General features: G+C 42.3%; 1 long non-coding RNA gene across 1 annotated transcript; it reads left to right on the plus strand.

The window, feature by feature from the left end:
• The first annotated feature begins 9,056 nt into the window (after nt 1-9,056).
• Nucleotides 9,057-26,002, plus strand: LOC135498903 (uncharacterized). Its single transcript, XR_010449177.1, has 4 exons — nt 9,057-9,182; nt 16,042-16,168; nt 22,894-22,945; nt 25,552-26,002. It is a non-coding gene; the product is annotated as an uncharacterized LOC135498903 (long non-coding RNA).
• Nucleotides 26,003-26,390: the final 388 nt, after the last annotated feature.

Below are 26,390 nucleotides of genomic sequence, written 5' to 3' on the forward strand. Positions count from 1 at the left end.
AACCTCTCTATTAAGGACACTTGTTTCGGTCCCAAATTGGTTGTTTCCATTCAATTTGACCTCTCTAATCAGGACACCTCTCTATTAAGGACAGTACTTGTCAGTCCCGAGAGTGTCCTTAATAGAGAGGATCTATTGTATTTGATTCGTGCATAGTTTACAACGTTTATCAAATCGTCTCGAAAATTACGCGAAACATATTTTTTTCTGGCGAGGGTTAAAGGTTAATAGTTAATTGGACTTGCCACGCACACACTTCAGTCGCCTGTGATCAAGTAGGGAATGCAGTTGACATGCGCTCAACTCCGTGTAGAGTTTGGCGAGGTGTCAAAAACAGGCGAAATAGCAGTAAGTACTTCGCCGGTGGCTGCTGATTTGGCGTCGGTAGAATGTACATCTATGCGGCAGTCAATGGGCAACCCTGTACCCCCTCACCACCCCTCCAAACTCGTACGATTGACACTCGCATGTTTGTTTGAGTCAGGATCCAATACTACATGTATTTCGTCCGGAGTCGTACCACGCCGGTGCAGAAGGAGAAAATGTCACCCTGGAAAAGTGTCCGGCCCTATTGTATTCTGAAGGATTATGATATGGGTCTATACAGGTCATGACCGTCAATTAAAGCAAATAAAAGTGTCCTTGCCCCCCCCCCCCCCGAGATATTCTGTCCTCGGACATTTTAAACGTCTACACCGGATCTAATCGGCGTTATTCGCCAGCATCCCTCCTCCAAGACGGGTTACTATCGCCACCAGTTTTCTCTTTCCAATTATATTGTGCGTTATGCAAAAAATCAAGCAAAAATAATGTGTATGGTTCATTACTCACAACTTTTGCTCGGATGCACTACAAGAAACAAGATAATTGCGGACGCGTGCTGACAATGTAAGAAACGGATGGATATGGGCGGGGTACGCTTTGTTATCTGTCGCGGGTCAGATCAGCCCCGATACGATCTTTTGCGAAATTTCGAAAATACGGGCCAGTTAATGCCCACTTTTCTGCCGAAACAAGGCCCGATTAACCCCACTTTTAAGTGTACCCCGCGTTGCCTTAATTTGATAAGCGTGGCAGTTGATTTTGAGGAAGTTATGAGGGTTAGGTCACTCACTGGTAACTTCAAAAATATTTCTGAAACGTGATGCTAAAATATAATGTCATATCCTTCTTTTGCTGAAATCAGAACCAGATCTACGTCGGACGGAATCTTGGGCGGAAAGACTAAAGTCACCCCGCAAAATGAGCGATTCCTGTCACGGCCACACGCGATAACAATCGCTGCAATGTGCGACAAAAATGTTAACCATCGCCCTTTTCTCTGGCATCAAAAGCAACCGCCTCAAAACAAAGAAATATGGCTCGTGAGTTTGAACACACCGTCCATGGTCACTTGCCTAAGAGACCATTATCGACAAGGAGCTCTCGAGTAGCAGGACACGTAATGGGGCGATTTTCTCTGGCACGGCTGCAGTCGTCAGCTGACATATTTGAGTGCTCTTTGTCAGTGACAGTGCGCTACTTCCCCGGTGCTTCCTGGTGTAAACGGAAGTTGTGTCACCTGGTGAAAGAGTCCGAGGGAAAGCATTGTTGTATGATTTTAGTGAGGCTTCGTCAGTTGCATTAAACACTCTGATTGTATATAGTTCTTCTTTCGTAGCAGTTGGGCGTTGGCTATATATGAGATGAATCCATTTTTTTTTTTTTTTTTTTTTTTTTTTTACAAATGGGTGATTTATTTACTAGCTAATAGAATGATACATAGAAAAAAGGCTATTTTGCATACAAAAGCCAAAGGCTTTAACCACTACAAAAGGTGGTAACTTAACAGAATTTTACAGAATTATACATAGAGTATTATTATGGAACGTGGGTACAGAAATGTAGTAATCGACTAAAAATAACTCATTTAGTGAGGTTTCGCAGCCACCCGTCCGGGCCCACGACCACGTTTATCCGTTGTGTGAGTTTAAATCCATTACAAGCTAGCCTTGTTTCTAACCGTTATTAAAGGGTCCTGCATGCCTTGGTATAGCAACCAGGCGCAACGTTTTTTGGTGTTTCCCGCATCGTCTGGGAACACTGATAGATGTTCTCTTCGTATTTCCCAAAATTTGTTTTACTCTAGTTGTTTATCGTATGGAAATACTGAAGTATTGGGAACAACCACAGGCACATGTTATAACGAGTAAAATGAATCTTTGATACGCCATAAAAGCTTTAAGCTTTAAGGCGCTTTCTCTCGCATCACCCGTCGTTATGAAATTTGGAGCTTTCCGACAAATGATGACGTCATTAATAACTCTGACGTCATCACGTCGTAGCGCCATCAAAACGAGGCGCGTCACCAAGGCCGCGTAAACATTTGCGTCGCAACGAGCGCAGCTTTGCGAGGGCGTTTGCCTAGTTCGGGACAAAATTGGCGCCTTGGGTAAGTTTTCGGTTTAAAATATACAGCCGTATTTACACAGCTACCTGTAGGCAGCATTCTGAATTATCATCCCGCTGAATCTCGTGGTGAAATTGTAACAATTCCGTTCCGTTTGGTCAGTGAGAAACAAGGACTGAGTTGTGTGTTTCTCCCCTCTTTTGAAAATAATGGATAAAATTGAAGAATAGAAACTTGTTCGTAATGTGAAGCGCCGGTGTAACAGTAACAAATGTCCCCCTGGAAAAAGTGTCCGGCCCTATTGTATTGTGCAATATGGTTCTATAGAGACCCTGATCGTCAATAGCTCAGAGATTGAAGCGCATAATAGAATCCCTTGTTTCCCGGGCATTCTATCCTAGGACATTTTAAACTTCTACACCGGGGTGCCCCCCCCCCCCCCCCCTGACGAGGTACACCAACTTTACCGGTACAACGAATGGTTTTGAACGGCCATAAGCCCCAGTAACATCATTCTCATTTTATTCATTGCATTGGAAATGCTCCATCTTTCTGGCTGCATAATACATCAGCCTCTTTGGTATGGAGCAGATGGCCGTATCTTTGCTACAATTGCCTCCGATATCGACCCGCTCTTGTAACATATGTATCATCAAGGATCATGAATATAGAATGTGCGCGTAAATTGCGATGGAAAGAATCGAGAAAATATTGCGACGCGAAGTTGGCGAGAAAAGCATGCCATAAAAGTAATGACTTTGTCTGTATCCGGGCATCTGCGTATCCATCCCCATCTCGAACTCTGCGCTCTTCATCGGCCGTTCTTCTGTCTATCCCAAAGGCCAATGTCATGTCAGTCGGTGGTAGAGCATTTTCAATTGGAGCCACTCAGTTGTGGAACAAACTTCCTTCAACTGTTAGGAACTGCAGCTCTCTGTTATCTTTCAAGGGACACCTGAAACATTTGCTTTTTAAAGAGGCCTATCAAGCGCTTTGAGCGGCCAGTTAATGGTTGGATACTGCGCTATATAAGACTCGTATTATTATTATTATAAATTTGGAACAAATGGGAACAAATTGAAAATGAATGCCCAGTTGAACTCAGCACAGCACTGTGGAACATGTGCGACGATGAACTCACAGAAACATTGGTCGGGAAACAACTTTCCGCTTTTGATTGTGAAGAAAATGTAGCACTTCTTCGGATCACAGCACAGTGCTGGAATGTTTAGGCTAATTATCTAAAATGTTTTCCTTGCCTAAGACTACATATTTTTTGACAACAGCTAGAAGTATGTAAATAGTGTACATTAGTTGTTATATGTTGCTTTGAATTTTTTGTAATCTTCTATATACTTAGGAGGAATAAACAGATATATATATATACAGGGACTCTCGACTAGCTTATACAAGTTTAGGATATAGGCCTGCCTTCTATAATCAAAGACAGAGCGTACAACACAGGTCGACGCTAGGCCTTGATCAGCCCTGCACTGATGAAAAGCCGTAGCGTCTTATTCACTTCAGACTTCAGATGCAGGTGTTGTAACAGTTTGAATTGTCCCAGGAGAAAATGTAGGGCAACAAAGATTTCTAATATAAGCGCTTTTCATCTCTGTGGAATTTGCAGTCTCGGTCTCTATAGACCATAGAACTTAATCCGCCAAGACTGAGTGACAGTTTTTCAAGGCGATATTTCGACTGACACACCACAACTATTTTCCTACTGTACAGTAATCTTTTTATTTCTATGCACTGCATTATTCATCAGTATCATCGCGTTTGGAGCAGATGGCCGTATCTCCCGGTTACATTTGCCTCCGATATCGATCCTCCGCTGAAACAAATGTACCACCAAACATCGGATGGAACGTACACGCACATAGCGATGGAGAATATTCGGTGTGGTGAAGTGAGGGCGCATGTCAAAGATAATATTTAGGATACATACTCCCGATGCTAATTTCCAGAGATTCCCTACGTAATATTTCCAAAGGAATGTTTCGCAATACGAAAAACGTGCATCCGGGGGAAGGGGGGCTAAATGACTGGGATAGAATACTGTGTACAAGCGCGTCACACGATGACATCGCTATACTTACAGGAAGACCACTGCCCAATTCTTTATTCTAAAGATGGACAAGTCCACAATTTATTTCCGACGGGGTATAGTTGATTGAACATCTACCCGATTCGCATTGAAAATACTCTGTAACAAAATAATACGATCACTGGTATCTACTTCCGGGGGTATAGCACTGGGGGTATAGCTGGGGGTATTCTTTATTCTAAAGATGGACAAGTCCACAATTTATTGCCGACGGGGTATAGTTGATTGAACATCTACCCGATTCGCATTGAAAATACCCTGTAACAAAAGAATACGATCAATGGTGTCTACTTCCGGGGGTATAGCACTGGGGGTATAGCACTGGTCGGTTGCGCACTGTGAAGCAGGGAGCGACTGTGCGATGGAAAATTTTGTTATTTGTTTTTCACCTAAATCGGTTCAACAATGCGGCAAACAATTGCATGACGGGACGACAATATGTCGCTGAAGTATCTGTTATTTCAGGCTTGAACTGAATTAACAACCTCTTGTATCGAGATTAAGCGATTAATGGAGCGAGTCTGGATTATATTGTCTCTATTTTGGCATTTAGTCTTTCGTTTCAGCTGTATTTATGATCACGTTATGATCACATTATGCATCACAAAACATGCTTCAATTTTCAGGACAGCTCTCGCACAAAAACTAAACCTAATGGCTATTTTTTACGGAACAGCTCTGTACTGCATTGCGGTAGAGCCAAATTCTCCTTCATAGTAGCCTGCACTGTCAGCGAGCGCTCCGCCATTATCGCATACAAACACGAAATTTGTCCCAAAATATGCGGGAAGGTAGTTTAACATATCAAATGTACATACTTCTCATGTACAATTTACTGTATTTTATAATGCCCTTGTCCCTGCATTCAATCAAAAACCGATAAATTATGGCGCCGTTATCACGTATAGCATACCCTTTAACGTCCAAATGCAATCTCTTTCTTCCTTTCGTCTTTGTGTCTTTGAGCAAGGCACTTAACCCTACTTGCTTCTCTCCACCGAGGAGTAAATGGGTACCTAGCTGGCAGAGATGGCACACTATGAATGTTAGTCCTGAGCGCTGTAAAGCTGCAGCTCGGACCTGTAATACTCCCAGAGAGGCGAGCTTGAACCAAGAATGTACAGGCCAATAGTAATAATGTGAAGCTTTGAGCGACTGAAACCAGTTGGATTTAGCGCCATATGAGTCTCGTGATCATTATCATTATTATTCTCTATGTTCTGTAAAAAATATAAAGTGCTCTGAGACTGTTAGGGATAATGATGTGAAGCGCTTTGAGCGACTGAAACCAGTTGGATTTAGCGCTATATAAGTCTCTTAATTATTATTATTATTTTGTTTAGCATCATTATATTCGAAGTGGATATTTTATAGTTTTCTGATTTAATAAAGACCGAGCTGGTTGTACTGCTATTGGTTATCGTACCAAACACCGCGAAATTGTAACTAAAATGTACGCCAAAGCCGAGTCGGACGCCGAGGTGTAAGGCCAAATGACTGCGCCATTCTCTCAGGCATATGGTGAGAAAAAAACATTACCGACAGAGACGTATCAATTTCTATTCGAAAATAACTTAAAGTGATACTATGATGTGATTTACAACTTTGCGGAAACACGTCCGTTTTTAATTGTTGATCACAAATGTAAAGCTCAAATTTTCCATTTTTGATTAGATTTATTACAAAATCGCTGAATGTAAACCACCGCGACCCGGCGCGAAAATGTTCATGTTGTGACGTCATCAACGAAAACGGCATCGAAGCGAGCCGTCCGGGCGGGATTAAACCATTAATTTCTAGAAAATGTGCATTTTGATTCGAAAACCTTACCGATTTATGAGAAAGTGACGTAGTCATTTGTCAAAAACAGCTAAAACATTATATGGTGAAATTTGACACGAGTTACCCTTTAAAACAGATCAACCCATAGTTTTATGATGTATCACCTAAACCTCTATGGTCAAAATGAGGCTCATACATATTCCAATTTACAAATGAAATATTGTAACGGAGGTGTTTTAGAGTTTGCCTGATCCTGCCCCAGCAAAACCAAGTGGCCAACTTTACGGGTCACTTACGTCAAAGGGTTAACTAAAATCAATTTTCCGATTGTCATCTCAACCCACCAAAATATAATTAGCCAAGATATTCGTGAATTTCTTACTGCCGCGTGTTTCTATTGATATAGGGGATTAAGTCTCGCGATAAGATCACGTTCACACGAGAACTGACATTTAATGGCGGAATCCTCCCAACTTCTTGGAATTAATTTACGTCCTCGAGATTAGAGATTTTGTCTCATGCGAGGCGTAGGCGAGATGGAACGCCAAAAATGATCATGCGATCTTTATTGGTGTAGGTGATTAGAAATATCTGCACAGACGACAATGGCCACGTGCCGTGTGCTTGATGTTGTAGGGGATTAAAATGGGCCGTAAATTTAAACTTGGCCGGTTTCCGAAGCAAGCAAATGCCTGATCTTGCTCCGCATGCATCAATCTGATCAAGTGTAGATTACATAATTAAGGAGACACTAGTTTTTCAATTTTTTGAATAATCTTTGTGAAGAGCTCCTTGTCGGGAGGGGGCCATTTTGTCCATGGCCTCGGAGCCGAAGCCACTGGAGACGAAATTTTGGAGAAGCGGCAACGACCTTTACGGAACAGTCGATTTGTTGCATAGCCAAAACAATGAAGCTAGCAAAAATATGTCAGCTTCTGTCACGAGCTGAGGTTATGATTGTCACTTAAAATCTGAAGGCAGAAGAAGAAGAAAAAGCCCCTTAATCCTTCCTAGCTTTCCCCCTGGCATGCCTGGGCGGACATGTATGATGTTTCTTCAAACCGCAAATACCCTAGAGATATTTGTACAAGGAATCAAAGATTCTAAGCGAAGACCAGTCGCGACAATTGTCAGAAAATGGTCGCCATTAATGCTTTATTAAGAACAAACTCATCAATGCATAATCAACGTTGAATCAGGCAGCTGCACATCTTCCGCCATTACGAGAGGACCCGAACAATGAGAATCCATTAAATATTCAATAATTTTGATTGTAGATGATTTCGTTTTGATTCCGACAAGACATCTTTACCCAGAAGTTAATTTCGCCGGTGTTCTTGTTCCCGTGACTGTCATGTGACCTGACCGTCTGCCTGCAGAGTGGCCGTGATATTTTCTTGGCATTGGCCGGGCGCATTCTTGAAAAATGCGCCTACATAGGGAGTTTTTGCAAATCCCCCGAAACGTCATCGTGAAAGTCTATCCCGCGTTGTTCCACAGCGGTATCGAGAGGTCGAACATGAAACAATGGCGTTCTCGTTGGCGTTTCGGGGGATTTTCGTAAACTCCAGTCCCTAATGTGTTAGTGCGCGTGGGGGAACGTGGAGGGTGGGGGGGGGCTTTGCTCAGAGCTCCTATTGATGGTTTCAGATGAGTGGTCAGTGATGAAACCGAGTCAAATTGTACTCATTGATGTGTTAAAACGAGTTTTAGTGCATTTAGCGTGAGTAACACTAATGTCCTGAGATATCAGAGACACCTATCGGTCAGTTTATAAACATTTCTGTGCCTACCTATTCCCTGTTTGTAATAGTCTCTCCATTATTGAGGATCGGGCGTGTATTTCTCCGCTTGAAGTGTTCAGTCTCAGAGCCGCTGAATACGCGGCCTTATTTGCTTCGGCAGGAAATTCATATTCTCGATTACTAAGCTCCCGTGTCCTGCTCCTTCGGTGCCCCCCCCCCCCCCCAGCGAGCCAAAGATGAACAAAGATATTATCTTTGGGAAACGCGCCACCCATTTTGCCCCACGCGGGCACGCGTCCATAACAAAAGACGATCTTAGCGAAAGTGTCAGATCAACAATGGCGACCTCTCATCTCAAGAAGTCCTTCAAAGGTCTTCATTCCGTTCCATCTACAACATGTACAGGAAAATGTACACAATGTATGTAACACTGCAGGCAGGTTGAAGTGAAAACGATGGTTTCAGCCAGTTGGTCGAAATGTGTGTGCATTTTGCACGAGAAGCTGTACATTGTGTATTGTGCATTCAAGCCTGCTTACGCTGACGTCACTCAAGACAAATCCCTTTGTTTCGTTCAAAAGAAATCCGCCATTTGTCATAATGCGGAAGACGAACTCAGTTCAGATCAATATTACCTCGTTTCATAGCTCATAGAGCCCGGTATCAGTATGTAAATTATGCATTGGAGGGAATCCGTTTTGTTGCCTGGAGCCGTGGTCGTCTTTGTCTCGTCTGCTTTCGCGAAATATCAGCAGCCGCACGTGACGTAACCTCGTCTCGAGGGAACTTTCGTAGTCTGACAATACGCACATTTCCGATTATTATTGGGACGTTTTGTACCTCAGGCACGGGGTTTGTAATTCTGCCAATTCAGGATGGGTAATTTTAAGTAATTTATGCCATTATCAAAAGGAGGCGTGTCTCATTTATAATGCGGGTATAAAATGTTGACCGGCCTGGGCGCCGGACAGACGCAGCCTTGACAGAGTTGAGAAAGGAAGCACGCGGCACGTGCGCGGAGGACATCGATCCTGACAGGCCGGAGTGCGGGACTGGGGCGAGAGCTGTCAAACGGAAAATATAGAAAATTCGGAAATAAGTTCATTTTCGGATTTTGTTTTTCTTAGCAAATGGATACAGTGATATTCTTCGTGAGGTACGTTACCATTTTGCAAATTTCTAATATCTTTTTTTTAGATTTGAGATAGCAGGATGCTGGGCTTTTCGATTTTTTGGAGGGGGGGGGATCGCGTCGCCACGTTTAAAAAGTGCTACTTGGCAATGAGTGGTGAATTTGACCGACAGACGTGTACATAACTCTGTTCATGTGTGGGAGCTGCTGGCGTCTAATGTTATTCTAAAGTCGGTTCATTTATTATGCAGCCATTTTGAAAATTCTGTCATAAATTTTCTCTTTTTGAGAAGACCTATCATATTGCGTTTCTAAGACTAGCCCGCACCCGGCACTTCTTTGTACTTTCCATCCAAAAAACATCTTTTTCCAGACGATTATTTATGATGTCACCACTTCTCTATGTAAGGCGGTTTCCTTGAGGGTCGACCAAAGGCATCACCGCACTTGAAATCCTAAAGCAATTAGGTATCCTTCGCAATGAAGTGAGTGCCATTTTCAAGGGCGGGAGACGAGTAACTCCGCGACTCCCAACCTGAAATTCGCATTCACACGTCTTGAAAAGTTTAATTTCTTCAAGATTAGGATGCTAAATTCAAGCCTAAGTGATGCCTCTTGTCAACCGTTAACTTTCCATTTCCGAATTAAATACGTGCTTGTTTCAATTCAAAGTTGTTGACCCAATATCCTTTTTGAAAAAAACTGTTGATTTATTCTCGAATATGTTTCATTAATTGTCAATACTCATAACTAAAACTAAAGGTCTTTCCGCCGACACTAAAATGGCACACCGTTTCGATTATTCAGCGAAAGATTTTGAGTTTCTGAAAAACATTTAACAAGGCTTTTTCACTTTGCTGAAAAAATCTCTGCGGTGTTCGTCAAAAGACCTTAAAAGTTTTTCAATTCAAAAGCTCTATCAACACCACAAGCTTAAGGTTACACGAAAAAACAGAGTTACAAGAAAAGGATCGACCTTCTGTTAATAAATTATTCAAAGCATGATTAATTTTAATCCGGGAGAGGGAAATAGATCATGTTATCAGTGGGATTAAAGTACCTAATCCTTTAATCTCTTTAATCACCGGAAAATGGCACATACTGAATTATTATGTCCTCTGGTGGGACTGTATTTGGGAAATAAGCGGAAAAATTAGTGTTTATAACTGACGAGTTGAAGGAAACATTGGTCTGCTTCTGGGATAAAAGAGGGCGCCACGATACACGTGTCGATAAAATGCGCACATGCTTTGGTGAAGTTTGACCCAGACGCTGACGGCGCGCCTTTAAGAATACATTCGCCATAATGTAATTTTATTCTTAATCAAAACTTACTTTTAACCAAAACCTTTGTTTTAGGAACGCATCCATGTTCTCAGTATGAGGCAAACATGGGCTGCAGCCAGCTGTGGGATTCTTATTTTTCTAATTTTTTGTTGCAATTAATTCCCTTCCTTAAAAAAGATCTGACAAACCCGATCCCTTTATTCTCGAGCTCTGATAACTAGTCAGATTTCCTTCAATCGACTAAACTCTCAAATGACAAGATGCATTGAAACAAAATACCGGACGGGGCTTCATATTTCGCATTTTCTTCCAACCCAATTACCCTTCCGGCCACTGCGCACGCGAACCGACGGCTGCATGTCAGTTGCAACGCGCGAATCGACGGCGTTCAATCCCGGGCCAAAAATCAAAAACAAAATCTCACCTGACATCACCGATGCTCTTTTGTTCTCGGATGTATCTCGGGGCTAAACGAGATTAAACGCGACTTGACATCTGTTCCGGCGCGTGCCAGTTTTTTTCTTTAAGGCACTCCTTTTATTTTGCCATTGTTAAAAATCTGTAAAAAAAATTATCGTTTAATCCCCAGAATATTTCTTTCGGTCCGGAGGACATCGGACGGCAAACTGTCATTTCATAACTTGGCTAATATTATCCCAGCCTCCGACGCGTTTCTTTAATCTTTCTTTAGCGTCGTTGGATATTTTTTCCACAATAGTTGGAGTCCATTTCGTTCGGCAAAGAAAACGGGCCGCAATTTTCTAACCTCAGGCATATTCAACCTCGTTTTGATGTGATCTAACTCAACTTACATTTGAAGTACACGTGCTTTACGATTAGATACATTGGATTTTTGAGTTTCAGATCTATAGTAAAATTCTGTTCAAAACGTTTCCTCTTCTGTTCGGAATCACCAAAAATCCGAGTGTAATTTTTTCGTGAAAAGGATAATAGCCTCATTGCTCCATGTTGAAATTGTTTGTTTCCGATTGACAATTAGTCTTCCGATCTGGTCTACCTCAAATCACACCGAGTTCCGTTCGCACGAGTCCCTAACGAGACCTAAATGACGACTTTGAAATTTAAGGAGAAATTCGAACCAAAAATTACACCAATTTCAAAATTTTAGAAATTAGACTGAAGCCGAGGAAATTGAGAAATGTTCTTTAATGGTGTCGAATTAGTCAGAAGTTTAGAATCTTTACAATAATTGGGATTTTTTTCGGATCCTAAAATGAGCATTACTCAGTCCGGGAAGGCACATTGCGCAGCTAGAGTTCATGTCATTATCATAAGAGATTCTATTCTGAAATTAGAGGACATTATAATGTAGACGGATGCCTTATTAATTGCATAATTTACAGATACATTTGCTCGCTGAAAAATAATCAAGAAAACTTCGATATCTGACACTTTTTGATTCACTATTTATCGCAAACTTTTGAGGTCTTTCTCAACATAAGTGGTTCACCTCTCGTATCGGGTCCAATTCCTTTGTTATTCTACGCCAAGTTACTCACGTTGACTTATGCGTAATGCGGGTTGAAACACTTGCCTGGCCTCAATTTGAATCAAAATAACCGAATTAGTTTTTTTTTATTCTGTACAATTTCTCTTTCGAAAAGAACAACGAAAGTGCCATCGTTGTCATATTCTTTTCTTCCGTACGGCAAGACAACACGCTGCGGGATATTTAGCCCAAAACGCAATTTGCAATTTGGCGCATGTTGACACAGCGCGTCATCTGCACAACTAATTAGAAATAGCGACGCCATGTTATTTGTCCAAGAGCTACATTAGCATGTTTATAGGCTATGATTTGATTTGGATTAAGGCGCCATCTGTTATGAAAAACATGACAGGTGGATGGTGGCTTTAAGCTTAAAGGGAGTGTGTCACAGAATATACTTTAAGCGCCCTGGTCATAGCAGAAAGCTCGCGAGGACAAGGACGGTTCCGACACTTTCTTATCGCCAACAACTTTCATATACAAGGTATTCATAAAACTTCTACCCACTGTCCTTCAGATTCTTTTTGACGACAGATGTGAAACCGCGTCCACTTACGGACATACGACCTATCCTTTCCCTCACCTCACAGAGAGATAGCCCTTCCTAAACAATCTATAACAACATTTATAAAGAATACATCACCAAAACGATGTAGAATGCCGAGTAAGCTTGATTACCATGGCGACTGCTACAGTTAGCCATATGGTAACAGATACAGTCACAGATTGCAGAAAGACCAGAGACTGTGATAATGTCAAATTGAACAGGAAGGATGGCGAATATTCCTGACTATTCCGATACCGCAAAACAGAACATCAGTAACTGATGACCCATTCGTTAAACAAACATATACACTCTTTAAAATATGTTTTGTAAACTTATACAAAATTTCAAGGTTTTTATCGGGCACACGTATGAAATCCTAAAAAGCGTTTCAAGAAAATGAACCATACGTTCTACCCCTTTCTAAGCTTTTGATGCCTCTAAGGTTTTTTTACGGCGGGCGAATCCTCCTCAGACGTTTAAATATATTTACGCTCCCGGATGCTGTTGCCAATTGCCCGCAGGCCATTAGCGAAGCTAAGTCTACAATCAGATGGTGTGTCCTCCCCCAGCGGGGATTAGCTGTACAAATGACAGATGCGTCAAGAAATTATGGCCCATTGTTCTGGCGAATTTCTCAACGCCCGCAGGGAGGTCTGGTGTTTTTCCCTCGCCCCTTGAGGTATCTGGTGAATTTCTCTAGCCACCTGCCCGAAGTGTTAATCACCTTGTTCTGCGCATGCGTCTAATATAATCCTGAAATTAGGAAGGCTAATAGTATCAAAAACGAGTTTACTCGAAAAATAAGTAAGCATGTTATTGATGGACATTTTCTTCATCTTCTTCTACTTTTTCTTCTTCTAGTTCTAGTTCTAGTAGAAGTTCTAGTTCTAGTAGAAGTTCTAGTTCTAGTATAAGTTCTAGTTCTAGCATAAGTTCTAGTTCTAGTAGAAGTTCTAGTTCTAGTATAAGTTCTAGTTCTAGTAGAAGTTCTAGTTCTAGTATAAGTTCTAGTTCTAGTAGAAGTTCTAGTTCTAGCATAAGTTCTAGTTCTAGTAGAAGTTCTAGTTCTAGTATAAGTTCTAGTTCTAGTAGAAGTACTAGTTCTAGTAGCAGTTCTACTTCTAGTAGAAGTTCTACTTCTACTTCTTCATCTTCTTCTTCTTCACTGCCTCCAGAAGGCAAGTAGTTATGCAGATGTGTCGGCTTTAATGTCGCTCACATTCACAAATATATCCCTCACAAGGTCTTCAAGCCAAGCTGAGCAAATGACGCTTTTGACTCCAAATTCATCGCGAAAAGTGAAATTATAAGCGAGACAGCACGTGCCAACCTGTCACTTTATGCAAAACAAAGACCCCATGGGATACTATTTAGTCTCGACAAAGAAACTGCCTCCGAGTGATACCATTTAGTGCCCATAACGACTTTTTAATACCCCAGGGGACATTTACAAATAGTCCGCGCGTGCCACAGACACCTCGCGCACAATCCAATCTGGCAGCGAATTGTAACTGTTGTTCCTGCAGCGCTCGACAGGTGACGTTATTGTTTGTAAACAAAGGCCGCCATGTTGTACTATTGTCGTATAAAGTGCCACAATTCTTCAGATTTAATTACAGAATTGCGCATCTTTCATGATGAAAAGACATAAAAGGGTGTACACAGACACTACACAATGCACTCTTTAAGCACCCAACGCCTTCATCTCAGTGTTTTGATTTCTTATTATTCCCGCCGGCTTCTTACGAATCTGTGCAGACAGGGGGCGAGAAATTTAATCAAGATTTATTTCGAGAGATTCTGTCCATCTGGCGTTAAGTCGCACACTTAACAGATTACCTTGTAGCGCCTTAAAATAACAAGAAAATCAAAATATTATGACGGTCGCATCTGTCGTGAAACTAGTGCTAATTGTATCCTTTATTTCTTGGGAGTTGGTATTTTGGCCAGAGCTTACAATGATACCGTCACATGACAAAATACAACTTGCTGATGTTGACTCACATAATGAAAAAATGAAAATGATTGCCGAAAAATGAAATTGCCTTGGTTAAATTCGAACCACAGGGCTTTGGTGTTTCCTCAACTCTGCTTTTAACATGAATTTTGTTTTAAATACTAGTAGCGGTATAGCCTATTTTGTAACTCATGCGCTGGTTGTCTGGGTAGGGTTGGGGAAGGGTTGTTATAGGAGGGTGCATGCATCTTGTAATTCGACTGATATGGTGAATTCTTGTTATTTTCTTCGGTGCAGGTGGCGTCCCGGGGTTATCCTAATGCCCTACCCTGCTGCAATAAGGCCTCAAATTTAATTTCATAATCAAAGAGAAAAAACTAACGACCTATCTCTGCAGGGGTTGTATTCGATTTTTGATGCCGGAATGGTCATGAAGACTTTCAGCTACGGACATCTGGCCAGTGGCAAAATAATCAGCCCTCCTTAATTTCTCTGCGCGTCAGAAGATAATTGTCGCTCCCTGATTAGTTTGCGCAGACGGTAAACACGTCCGGTTGACAGGTGCGGGTGAATTTGTCTTCCTAATCACACCGTGGCTATTTACTAGCTGTCTAGGGATGATTGCATGAATACAAATGAGGCTCATGAATATTAATGAGGTATCTTGGGGCTGTTCTGAGGAGCATGAATACTGATTAGATATTAGAATCAGAATTCGTAGGTTGACTTGATGTATGCGAGGATGTGAAAAAGAGTTTTGACGCCAACCACATATTTTAGGCCTGGGTGTTCAGAAGTCCGTAATTTAAGACTTTTATGGCGTCTAGTCACGCGAAAGATTGTGAAATGGTTAGTATAATTCAGAGAAAACAAATATACGAAATATGTTTACATAATCTTATCCCCAATTGCATTGCGAAATATTGCGCATATTGGTATCAGAATATGGAAGGTAGTGCTGGCAGAGAGATAATGTTTGAGTAACATGTCTGTTTGGAGAATGTCAAGCGCGTGAACCCATTAATGGAGGAGGGCGTCATACCTTTTCTCAAAACGCGCATTATCAAACGCCGGTTCGCGTTTTATACAAACCCGCGCGTGCCAACTGTCAATCCTAGTTCAAATCATATAATTATTCGCCGATTGATGCGTATAACCTTGAGTCAGAGTCGTGGTTGTGTATAAAAACCGAAACCGGTGATTAGTCCCGGGATGGCGCAAGGTCAAAGAAGGGGTGAATGTGAGTTCATATTTTACACGCAGCCGATTCTGGGCGGTGAAACGGAAGAGATAGGACGAGAGTCTTGTGATCGAATTTATTGTGAAATCATATCAAGTTATGAGACATTCCACCAATGATTTAACTTTGTCAGTGACAGAAAAGGCCTATTCGCCAACACGGTCAAAATTGTGCCTCCCCGCCAACCGTCAATATTACTGTATTGTTTATAATGGCACATGGGACATTGTTTTCATCACGCACCCACTCATGTGCCGTACGACAGCGCCTACACAGTAATTAGTATGCGTGACGTCACGCCCTCATGAATAATAATTAGGTGTTCTATCTTTCTCATTGCAGATCATTCGCAGAGGACGCGAGCCACGCGACATGTCAGGAGCAGACGATAAAGGATGACGATTTGAATTCGAATTGAAACGAACAGATTTGAAGGAAAATGTGAGGATCGAGAAGGGAAAATTCCAAGGTGAGTTGTTTTTTGTGCGATGTCGGTTAAATTCTTTAAAATTGGGTGCGACTTCGAGGATTTTTAACAGCTTCATGTTCTGGGCAGAGGACCTATGTGCAGATATTCTCGATAAAAATCGTGGAACGTGCTGTAGGCCATAGGCATGTACAGTGAAACCTCTCTCAGCGGACACCTCTCTATTAAGGACACTAATTTTGGTTACAAAATGGTTGTTTCCATTCAATTTGACCTCTGTAATCAGGACATCCCTCCATCAAGGACAGCACCGGTCAGTCCCGAGGGCGTCCTTAATAGAGAGGTTCGACTGTACATGTAAGGTAATGTGGTACAATTGAATAAAGCATTGGTGTACATTGATATGTATTGCCAGCTCTTCTACACTGTATTAGCAACAATTGAAATGGGGCTATAACTGTACCATTTTACCTCAAGTTATATACCGTTAAACAGCTCACCCCCCCCCCCCCCCCCACGTGCTGACTTTGCGACTCCAAGATGTTGTCCCGTCAGTACTGTAACGACCTCACTTAGCCGTTTGTAGAAATATTTGTTGTCGTCATCAACCTTTAAGTTTGTTCAATTTGAACCCTAACCAGTTCTTCGTCCAAATTGGTGACGTCGCCATGACGTCACAACGTATGTGTGCGTGTCTGTGTGTCTGTGTGTGATACATGAATTGGTAAATACATGTATTGTAAATATTGGTGAATACATGTATGACGCCGCGGCGGTAATGATGTGAACTTTGCGTATGTAGCTGCCGTCATGAGAGGTAGCGTTTTGAGGCCTTACCAGTTCTTCGTCCAACATCAACATATCGGTGGCGTCAGCAATGACGTCACAACAAATGCGTGTGTGATTGTGTGTATTGGTGTCATCTTTATAGCACAGCGGTCGCGTGTCTGATGTATGCCTTTTTTGTAGCTGACACCAATTATGGCTCAGCGTTTTGAGCCCTTACCAGTTCTTCGTCCAAAACATGGTGACGTCAGCTATGACGTCACAGTGATTGTGCGAGTGGTGTGATGTGTACGTGTGTTATCGGTATGGCCATTGATGACAACAATGGTGTATGCTACGGCGTCTTGATTCAATCAATGACGCAGCTTTTAAGCCCTAACCAGTTCTTCGTCCAATTTGGTGACGTCAACTATGACGTCACAGCGCACGTGTGTGAAATGTACGTTAAGGGTATGTGCAGAGATGTCATAATGTATGATTACAGTGTGCGTGCTGTGTGGAGTCTGCTGTGAAGCTGTCGCCATTATGACGCAGCGATTTGAGCCCTTACCAGTTCTTCGTCCAACTTCGTGACGTCAGTCATGACGTCACAGCGAGTGCGCGTGTGATGTGAGATATTTTGTGCGTTATCGTCTGGGGCTGTCATCCGTGGCATTCCAGAGATTGTGTGTAGCGGATGCTCGAGTGTTGTTGAGTCTATGACGCAGCAATCCTGAGCCCTAACCAGTTCTCCATCCAACTTGGTGACGTCATTCATGACGTCACAGCGAATGAGTGTGTGATTGGTTCCATCAATTTGATGTCACCTTGATTGCGTGTGGTGTGGAGAGATCTATCGTCACGCTAGGAAGATATGAGAATATAAACTTGAAAATTGTCGGGGGATAGAATAGAAAAGCCAATGGGGAGAGGGAAGACGCATCGGAATAACAATCCTAAAAAATGACCGAATGAAGGGCAGGGAAAACTGTGCTCGACGTTATAGATGTCGCCACGGGTGTGTGTATCTCGTATGACAGATGACATTGTTGTGTTGAAATGTTCTTCAACTTCTGGGAGCTATCAATCAACGACATCTCACTACGAAAGTTCAGATTAAAAACAAAGTAAAGGAGATTTATAATAGAATGGCCTGCATTGGAATTTACACTACGATGTACACGTTTAATCAAATGCACGATAAACTTGCACGTGATGTACAGCTATGTGCATGAATGTACACAAAGATGTACACAGCATAGCCAGTAATTGATTCAGAAAACATCTGTGGCCCTAAACTTGTTAACAAAATAGCACTTCAAGCACTAGAGCCGCCAGGTGGTGATATTCCCATTGACGATTTCACGTACGATGTAATTAATATATACTGTACATGGCATTTTACAACTTTCGGTTCTAACATTAGCCTCGAAAATACTTCGGAAGTTTTCGGGAAGAATCCAAAATCACTTCGGAAAAAACGAAATAAAGTTGAAAGAGCTTGGCACTGAAAGTTAGTTACACGACAAGATATTTTAAGTTTGTACGTTTTTTTAAAAAAAACAAAGATATTTTTATTAATTCAGGAAAAAAAATCGGAGGAAGTCACCAAATTAACTATTTCTGATTCGTTCATTTGGAAAGACTGCCTCGGCGAAGCAGAATTCAGCACCTCTGATTGGTTAAGAAATGTAACCAGAAATTATTTTGGAAATCTGGGGAGATAATTGTGGGAGATATTCTGGTCATTTATTGGTGATATCAGCAGTAATAGACTACTGTGATATTATCATAGTTTTCAGACAGGATGATCGCACTTTGCTTATAGAGTTCGAAGTATTCCTGATATTTTCAGAGTAAATACTCAAAGGGTTAACGTCATCGACATGTCTGTGTAATTAGGCCTATCCTTAAGCACATTTACATACTTCCGTACTTATACACTGCAGTCTGTATCAGGTCGAGTTGAACTCGAACACGCGTACATTGTATGTACAGTGCACGTGCTTCAATGCAGATGTCATTTTTCATAGTACGGTTGGACATTACACATGATACATTGGAAATTCCGTGTCACGTACAATGGACACATCCCTCTGTGCATTTGATACACGACACATACATCAATGCACGTAATAGTTCTGTACTCTAAGGCTGAACACTAACAGTACTTGCGCATTCATTTTCTGGTCCAATTATATTTTCTGGTCCAATTATACAAAATTGCTCATCAAAAATTCCTCAATAATCGAGGCTATTATTCTAGTATGAGAGCCATGAATGGTGGGCTGACACTACACAAATGTACGTGCAATTTTCAACTTACGACATGGCATTTTGTTGTATAGGAACGCGTCATGATATTCGCATGACTAATGCAGAGTTGATGACATGATAGCACTTTAAATTTTGTTGGAACTCACAAAATATATTACAAAAACATGTATTTTGCTATTTTGGGTTATTTAAAAATGTGTGGATCTTGAACTTTCGTATAAAAGTGGCTTATCTGAAACAATAATACTTTGTTATCTTCCTATTTTGTTCTTAAAAACGTGAGGATGGTGAACTTTTGTATAAAAGGTGTTTAGAAGGCAATGGGGTCCCACCCACCCACTTGGTTCTTCGATATTGCGAATAATTATAATTACTATTTGAAGCACATTTCCTCAAAAATCAATCTCGTCTGCAGAATGCGAATTGCAATGCGTTCTCGGGACCAGTTAACTTCCGGCGCGAAGCGTGACGCCATGGGTGACGTCAGCCAATTCGCAAATTCCATATTGAGGCATTTCTGCTTGCGGCAAGATCTGCCAAGTTGATTAAAATTCAAGAAAATTTAGTGTGTGAAGGAAAGAAAACGTTAAACCATTAAACCTCAACATTCAGTTGAATTATAGGCCTACAAACATACGCTCGAGATACAATCATGTAATTGCGTGCTCCCAGAGTACATTGACTGCAGCCTCGTCCTAGTAAAGAAACGCGCGTCAAACCCATGCGGAAGGACACTGCGGAGGCAACCTAGGACGTGAATGGTTTTACTGCACATGACTTCCTTGTCAGGGTCAATGTAAAATTGGAACTACAAGGTCAAACATCACGCGGACAACCGGAATTGTCATGTGTCGGATATGTATGTCCCTGTTGTATAAACTTGGTTGAAATATGCAAAGTTGTTTTAGCTGAGCAAACATTTGAATAGTCTTGTATCAAATCGGCGACCGTCATGCCACAGAGTATGGAGCAGTCGTTATACGGAATTATGTAGAATAAAATATTACACACGTACCGCAATCCTAGGGCAACGTGCTTTCTACAAGACCATGTAGCCGAACACACCGGTGAAGGACTGATTGCGGCGGTGGAAAGTCTCAAACTGCCGCAGCTACAGAACAGTCCCAAAGCCACCGTAGATAGTCCGCTCAACGTGCATAACATGGCGAGGCTATATTCTAAACCCAACTCTATTTGAGGCTATATTCTATACCCAACCATCAGCTTATTTTTCTTAAGCGTTGACCATAGACATTACAATTTTGGCTGGAACTTGAAATCCTAAAGCTATTAGAACTCCTTTAACACGAAGTAGATTCCAGTTTCACGGATGGGAGTAACTTTTCTGGGAAGAAGATCTGACTCACACCACAGAAATTGGCATTCCCACTCTGTTTTGAAGAGTACCCTGAAGCAATAAAAACCCTCTAAAAATATAAATATAAAATATAGAATTTGTAAAGCGCCTTTCCAGGTCACCCTGCTCAAAGCGCAACCTCCTCTATTTTTTGAAGTGAAGATTGAACAAGTGTGTTTTAAGAAGGGATTTGAATTGGGTGAGGGTCTCAGCAGATGTAATTGCTTTGGGGAGTCGATTCCAGAGATAAGGGGCAGCCACGGAGAAACTGCGATCCCCGTACTTTGATTTTGAGCGAGGTACAAGGAGACACTTTGAACAGGATGACCTGGTAAGGCGCCCACCTTCGTTACGCTGCAAAAGTGAAGACAGATATGATGGCGCAAGTCCATTGAGGGCCTTGAAACACATCACCAGCACCTTGAAGACAGCTCGGCTCTTTACTGGGAGCCAATGGAGCTGCTTCAAGATGGGGGTGATGTGATCACGCTTCCTCGCACCACAGATAAGCCTAGCGGCTGAGTTCTTTAAATGAAGTGAATGCTTAATTTATAACCTATGGGACTGTATCCGGTTAAGAAAGTACAGACCCCCTACCATGAAATTGGCTTTCACCTTATTTTGAAGGAGTTTTAATGTTATAGGATTTCGTGTTCAACCCCGAGTGGTGCACCAATCCATGGTTAACCCTGGTGGGGCCTATCCATGGTTGAACCTTTAGATCTTAATGGCCATGTATCATAGCGGGAAGTGCGGAATGCTATAGGTGTCATCGAGTGCTATTTACATCACTCGGCGACCCTGCTTGGAAAGATAATTGACCGAACAAGGTCCTTTCTAATTTGAACCCTCACGAGAGAAGTTTTGAATGTCGACCCAGGCATGAGTGTTAAAGCGAATTTCTCACGAGCAACGCAATGACCTTCCCGCGCCTCAGTCGGTATCGGAACAATTGACGCATCATCAAGTCATGCGCAAATTTCTAAATGGAACCCTGTTGCGGGCCTATTGTCTACATGATCACCAGGCCGTATCTAGCTTACTGATCTGCGCCGGACTTATAAACAGGAAATGAGAAGGTTCATATTCACCGTCCGATGCAAATGTCCGATGCAAAAGTTGGTCGAAACATTGGTCGAGCAAAACAATAATTAGGCCTGTTTTTCCATGGCTTTATTACCCATCATAAGGGACCTCCACACACCCGTATAAGTGGCCAATTACCAATGTTTAACCAGTTGGGAGAAAACAACCTATTTTGGCTAATATGAGGGTATATTGCACCCTGTAATTTAGAAATAGTCGTTATCTCCTTGTCAGAAGTGTATGATTGCTTGTAGATGGGCTTTATCACATGGTGTGTGCAGAGAACGTTTAGGGATATACACGTACTCTACTTTCACCAATATAAGACCATTTCGAGAAGCGAATGAAGTTATTTCCGCTTAAGACAACTACGAAATCACACTAAACCTTGGTCCCCTTGGAAACAGTGTGTGTTCCCTGCGTTATCATTCAGCCCTCCGCTCCGGTTTCCGTAATTTGCAAAGAAACTTACCCGATTGTGCTGCCAACTTTGACTGTACTGCCACCTAAAATCTCACGACCGTACTTCCGCTTTAAGTAGAGAACTACGGATATCACACAAAATCTCCGTTCCCCTTGGAAACAGTGGCTTTTCTCCGCGCCATTGTTGAGACGTCCGCTTCCCTTTCTTAGAGCTTCCAAAGAAATTCTGACAAAGGGTTTGAGTATAAAGCATGTGTCGTCAGCCCATTGTGCAGAGCATGGAGTTCCTTGTGCGGAGGAAGTACCAACTCTGTACCCCGCTTTGTACACACTGGATAAGATGCATTGGTTTTGTATTCACGTGGCTGTGTTCGAGACCCTCAGTTACTGTTTTTCGCAAATTTCGTAGGATTTTTCGTAAAAAAGTGGAATTCGTACCCTGAAGTGTTGTTATTCGCGAATTCCGTCCGAATTTTGTGTAAAATTGCATCAAATTTGGAATTATTGTAGCTCCGATCCTCTCGGAACAGTCATATGATTCTCAGAGCGCATAGCTTGACAATTTCATGCGGAGTGTCACTTGGAATAGGCCAAAAATGCTGCGCCTGGGCAACATTTCGATTTAGGTAATCTTCCCTCCTTACTCTAAAGACTAGTGAACTTTTGAAAATCAACCCTCACAAGTTCTTCATTCAAATTGGTGACGTCAGTCATGACGTCACGGTGACTGCGTGTGTGGTGCATAAATTAGTTCGCTTGAGAGACGTTTCTGACGTCTGTTTTTGATATTTTAATTTTTGCCGAAACTCTCATTTTGGTGTCCGTGTTGTGTTTCGATCACGTCTTCTGTCCCTTTCAGATGTCGATCAAAGTGACGTCACCAGTAAAGATCCCGGAAGTATTATAGTGTGGTAAGTGGGTACGATCACGTGATAGAACTATCAGCTTGATTGACCAATGAAACAAGGTTTTAAATCCTTGCCAAATTGGCCTTTGAACATGTGGACAGTCTACTAAAATTCATCTGATGACACGGACCTCCAAGAAATGAAAGATTCTCATTGGACCGATTTTGGAGTTGTGGATTTTGATTCAACCAATCAAGCTGGTGTTCTTCTGTGGCACCGTCGCGCATGCGCACGGCAGCTTATTCTTGCCACACGCCACCTAGTGGCCGGCACCCTAACCAGTTCTTCGTCCAACCACACCGTATGTTAGTTTGTTAGTTAGTTAGTTTACACGTTAGTTTTACTAATTTTATCTAGTCATAGTTATGTACAGTTGCACCGTTTATATTCTTTTTAAAACCTTTTTCACTAATTCAGTCGGAAATCGGGATGAAGACAGCTATACATCGGTGGCATCAAAATGTACGGTTACACACTAAATAACAAATACTTGTGGTCAATATGTATGTGGTCAATGGGGCGTACAAACTTCTTCATGTCTGTATAGCAGTGTACGGTTGTGACTGGCTTGTTCACGGATGTTCTCAGTGATGTGGAAACATGTTAGGTATCAGCTATATTAGATATGTTAGATTTCTACCTTGATTAGTTTTAACATGTCACTGACATTTGGCGCAATTCTCTGATCTCGCACCAGCGTGATATACAGCGAAGTCACGTCCGCAGACTGATTCAAAGCGCCTCGGCGCAAACGAGCGATTTTGGCCGCTCCATCCTACGACGGACCCCTAACAACATATTGTGTGACTGCAATTTAACGAATCGGCGGCCGCATTAAAATCAGACTTGCCGTGTTGACAAAGCTCAAATGAGGTATGCGTGGTGCTTTAGGCAAGCGAAAGAGGTATCTGGTTCGAACGCCACTGTTGGCGTGTGTTTCGCATAACAAGCCTCAATCCACCGAGGTTTATATTTGATGCATGTACGTGCATGGGTACCGGTCAGAAATACCAGCATGGGCCGACTGATTTCATGCGCTATATCTCTACTAAGGCGGCGTGGCAGAGCAGAAGGTCTAAGAGCACACATTGACAACAAACTTGTCGCGTCTTTGACGCAAGGGGCGCTGTTTACCTCGAATACGAGATGACCCAGATCCTGGACTGGGCACGTAATGCCCGAAGTTAAGAATTTTGATTCTCCACCGTGAATTTGCGGCAATCCTTTTCGGTCGAACCCAATCTGATTAAGCGAACTGACCCCGATATTCGTGCAGTTTATATAATTATCGAAATCATGGCGTGGATATCCTGCTCTAATCAGAGGTCATGCCTAGACCCGCGTGCGAACTCCGGACATACTTCGCAACCAGGCCAGCTTTCCTGTTACATCTGACCCAAATATCGACCACTGGCAAACGGCAGCACGTTGAGTACTTTCACATAAAGTTTCGCCTCGAAAATAATCTCAATTTTAATTTTGCTTTTTTATGTTTCGTCGTGGAATCGTATTCTAAAACAACTAGATTCTAGATTCTAGTTCCTCCGTGGCTGCCCCTTATCTCTGGAATCGACTCCCCAAAGCAATTACATCTGCTGAGACCCTCACCCAATTCAAATCCCTTCTTAAAACACACTTGTTCAATCTTCACTTCAAAAAATAGAGGAGGTAGCGCTTTGAGCAGGGTGACCCGGAAAGGCGCTTTACAAATTCTATATTTATTTATTTATAATGTACCGCAGTTTACAGTGTAAATGCACTATGCACCGACGAAGCGACCTTTTGAATTCAGCGGTCACGCTCAGGCAACCACATCCGCCATGCCTCGGATTTGATCAACATTTTAGCTCCACCCTCGCGGTTCGGTGAGATCAATACCTCCATTACGGTATCAATAAATCATACAATTTAGCCTGTTGTGAAATTTTCATTGCAGGATCATTAGAAACTGCTACACGCCTCGTAAACAGGAGGCCTAACAAGCGATCGGCGTCATGTTACAATTGAAATAACGAAGTATCTCATCATAACAATAAATTCACTGCCTCAATACCCAACGCGTGTCGATCGCAACGTCGAAACGGAGAATTGTGGTTTTGCGTTCACCTACTGTTGCGCCATCTGTTGTTCGAAGGAGAAACTAAACTAACTTGTCCGATTCTCTTCGGAACTGGAAAGAATTACTGTGGCCAGTTTTCGATATCTTCATCTGAGATAAAGCGACCTTTGTACGAATACAATGCCCTTCCGGCGCCTCTAAAGTATCAAAGGAATTGATGCATCATTAAGGCATACGCGGGTTTCTGAATGGAACCCTTTTGCGGGCCTATTGTCTACATAACCATCAGGCCGAGTCTAGCTTACTGATCTGCGCCGGACTTATAAACAGGAAATGAGATGGTTCATATTCACCGCCTGAGAAAATGTAAAACGTTGGCCGTAACGTTGGTCGTGCGAAATCCGCTTTAATGACTTGACCAAGACGTATCCATTGGGTCTATTCAGGATTCTGACCATTGATATATTTGCCAAGGTGAAAATAATCGCCAAACCGTTTTCTACAACCGAAAGAAATTTAAAAGTACAGAAATGTTTCATTTTTTCTACAGGGTTACATTAGAGTCCAAACTCGCGCAGAAAATGAAGTCACCGAGGAATGACGTAATCGAACGACGCTCGGAAATGACGGAACAGCGGCGAAACGAAAGAGAGGAGAAGAGAGCGACGTCACCAGGGTTTTGTTCAAAACAACGTTAGCCTCTAACGCTGGCGTTATTGGATTACGGTCATGTGGCCTGCATCCTTCAGAAGGATCATTTACTGTAAGACAGACAGTATTCACCGACACTGTTATTCAGAATGCGAACTTACATGTAACGCGCCGCGAGGTAGGGCTAACGTCGTTTTGAACACATTCGCCCCGGAGAAGCAAAACTCTGAACTCCGACGAGCATTAGACGGTTCCGAACATCCTGTGTTCCTGAGTCCCGAGTCCCTGATACCGTATTTGGCTATACCTGCTCCCTTCTTTTAAATACACTAGTCAGTTCTTACATAGGTTTTTCGGAACACAACGGTCGAAGTTTAAACTTAAAACCGCTATGCACTAGGCAGAATTAAGCACAAAAAAACTAAGATTGCGTTGCTTATTTTAGGGTCAAGAGCTTTTGCTATCTTAGCAGAGGTATGACGCTTGAACGCTGTCCACAGCAGGTCGAGTATTTCTTGATCCGAATGCAAACATCAGCTTTTTACAAGCATACACAGGTATGCCGGGAGAGAGCCGTTTTTAGGAGGAACGATGGAGGGACTGGGGTCTCAGGGGCAGCGGTAGCGCAGTGGACTAGAGTCGGCCTCATGATTAAGAGGTCGTGGATTCGACTCCCGGCCGAAGTGCTCATTGGTGTACCTACTGGTCGAGTTCAAGTGAGCGCCTTCTGGTTGCCCC

The sequence above is a fragment of the Lineus longissimus genome, chromosome 14, assembly GCF_910592395.1.
Source record: "Lineus longissimus chromosome 14, tnLinLong1.2, whole genome shotgun sequence".
NCBI classification, from domain to species: domain Eukaryota; kingdom Metazoa; phylum Nemertea; class Pilidiophora; order Heteronemertea; family Lineidae; genus Lineus; species Lineus longissimus.